Source organism: Epinephelus moara, chromosome 17, assembly GCF_006386435.1.
Source record: "Epinephelus moara isolate mb chromosome 17, YSFRI_EMoa_1.0, whole genome shotgun sequence".
Taxonomy (NCBI): domain Eukaryota; kingdom Metazoa; phylum Chordata; class Actinopteri; order Perciformes; family Serranidae; genus Epinephelus; species Epinephelus moara.
The window spans coordinates 34,860,179-34,863,083 of record NC_065522.1 but is presented as its reverse complement, the minus strand read 5'-3'; positions in this window follow the sequence as shown (position 1 = coordinate 34,863,083).

Below are 2,905 nucleotides of genomic sequence, written 5' to 3'. Positions count from 1 at the left end.
ATTCAATATATATTTACATACTTTTGTTTTCACTGCAGTGCTGTTATGACACCCCTCGCTTTCAGATGAACTTAAAATTGAAGGAAACCCGTCATGTTTCTGTGCACTGTAGACTGTTGCCGTTTGATGTATTCTACATCCCACATCTGGAGACATGCAGTATCTTCTGTGGACCAAACTACTCCTGGTCCTGCATCCTTGCAAGTGTAGCAGCATAGAGGTGTTTATCCTTTGTGATTTGCCACTGTTTATAATGGCCGCTGATGAGGTGGGCCAGTATAAAAGCGGCAGTCCACCCACCAGTTCTTCCTTTGCGCCTCCGTCACCTCTGCGTCACTTCCGGGTCAGCGGTCATCTGATCCGACAGGTATGGCTCCACGCTGCTTCACCTCGCTGGTTGTTTGTGTCTCTCAGTGTGCTTAAGGCATTGGTGTTGTGTTGTAGGGCGACTGCCTGTGTGCTGCTCCGGCCCCCCTGCATGCGCTGCTGCGTGTGTCTGTGATAGGTGTCCTGTCTCTCTGCGGTATGGTTGATGCTGTCCGGTGGCTAATGCTAGTGTGGTCACAGGTAAATGCTGGTGGCTGCCAGGGGTCCTCTCTCCCTCCCTCCTCTCGTGAGTGTGTGTCCATCGCTGCTAAAAAGGTATGTATGTGTAGCATAACGTGCACCGCGTCATCATCAGTGTACTTAATATTGCTAATAGTATTTTTCTTGATTAGGAATTACTGTAACCAGCTTATTGGGGCGCTGCTGTTTTGTCTCCGCTGTGGCTGCTGCTTTGCCTCCACCGCGTCTGCGGCGTGTCTCTGCTGCGGCTTCGTTTTTATGGCACGGCGCCACGCGGCGGTCTTATAAACCGCTTTGTAGCTCTGCTTCAACAAAATGGACCCTTGGTGACTGTTTCAACTTCCGGTGCGGGCAGTTGCTCGGCCGCACGCCACGGCACAGTTCTCTATTTATATGGAATGCATGTGTGACAGTGTGGGTTTACACCATCATTTTTGGTTATTTGTATAGGTTTATTTGTATGTTTTGTTTGTTTTGTTGAACTTGATTCGGTCTGTTTGTGTAACTCATTTGCTAATTAATTGAATTAATTTGAAAGGTCTTCTATGCAATTAGGAAATTGTTTTGTTTTTCTGTTCTTGAGCCTTATTTTCTTTTTTTGTTTGGGCTATATTTGTTTGAATCCAAATTGGGTAGTTATTGGTTGATATATTTTGTAAGTTTAAGTTTGTGCCCTGCCCCTTTAATTATAATTTTGTTAGATTTTGCTTTGTGTTTTGGTTGCAACCCCACTAATTTCTTCCCCTCTTTTCAGTGGCTGGAGGCCAGTGGTGGCGGTGTTGGTGATCGGATGTTGGCACCCTTCTGTCTTGTCTGCTGTGTTCCTGGGAGTGGGTTACTTCACTGAGTGTGTGTCTGCCACGTGTGTCCGGTGATATAAGTTGATTTCTGTTTTTTTTGGTGGATCCTTCCCCTGCACTAGGCCCCGTCTATCAACTAGGCCTCAGCCCTGATCAGTTTCTTTTTCCCCTCCCTGCGTGACATTTTTAATTACGATTTTTACCCAATTTGTTTAATAAAGTGTATTTTTATCAATTGGAACCACGTCTCACGCCTCTTGAGTAAACGTACCTTTGTGCCTTGTATTGCAAAAATAATTCTCTGGGTGAAATTCCCAGGGTGGCATTGTTGACAACCTTAGCTTTACTATCCTTACTCCTCCTCCTCGCCACACAAGTGTTACAGGTCGACGTGGTTTCGCCAGGTTTCGCCAAGTGTCCCAGTGCAGCAGCATGTGATCTAGAGAGCTGAATACAGTGGCAAAGAGCAAAGTGAACCTGGAGCACTTTGTGTTCACAAGGCACAGATTAAGTAAACCGCACCATGGACTTGAAGCAACACAAATGGATGGCAGCGGACATTAATTTGCATTTTCTTTAGCTGATTATTTTTTTGGACATTCAGTTAAAATTTGCTCTGTGTTTGAATGTAAACTTGACTAATGATGATACTGTCATTGTTTCTTGTATGTAATTTTACAGCTGTTCCACTAATGAGCCTTGGATATGGCCCTGACACGACACTTTGTGGTATGATGGTGGTAATCTCCTGACACGTGGCTCACTTGTTTGATTGTTTTGGATCTGTTCCCCGGCTTTGCACTGAAGCTTTGAGAGAATTCCCAGAGAAGAGATGAGAGTTATTAAGACAACATTCTTAGTAAATATTTTAACCTTTATTTGCACAGAGTAAATATCAGTAACACCCTTTACCAGCTACACCCTGCACATCAAAGCCTCTGAACAGTTCCACAGAAGGGGCTGTTTTTTGTCACTCTTACTGTTACTCTTTGGCCTAGTACTATTTAGTGAATATAACCATGATTCAAGTTGTGGAACTACAGTGCACATGATGGTTTGGTGGATGTAAACAGGAAGTCTTCTGTTGCATGGAGTGGTGATGAGATAGCTGTGGGATATAACTTTAGTTTAGACTATATTTGTTTAAATTTTGGCAACTTGGCAACATTACGTATGTTGAATTACAACTATGTCTACTTTGATACCAAAAAAAAACTTAAAAACATGATTATTCTCAGGCAAAATATGGATTCTGATGCACATTGCAGCACTCAGGCAGTCAGGGATTTATTGCCTTCAAGGATGTGCTGTTGCTTCAACTGCTGATGGTGTTGATAAGCAGCCAAACCAGCAACCAAACTGCACTGATTAAAGCAACACAATGGAGGATTGCGCTTTTACCTCACAGGTCCCCCTACAGACGAAAAACGGTATTGTCTGTTACAACTGTCGGAAATGCGCGTGCATTTGTTGACAAGCCAACGATAATAGTGAACTTCCTGAAGCTGGCCGTGTAATGCGCAACAACACAGCCTGGC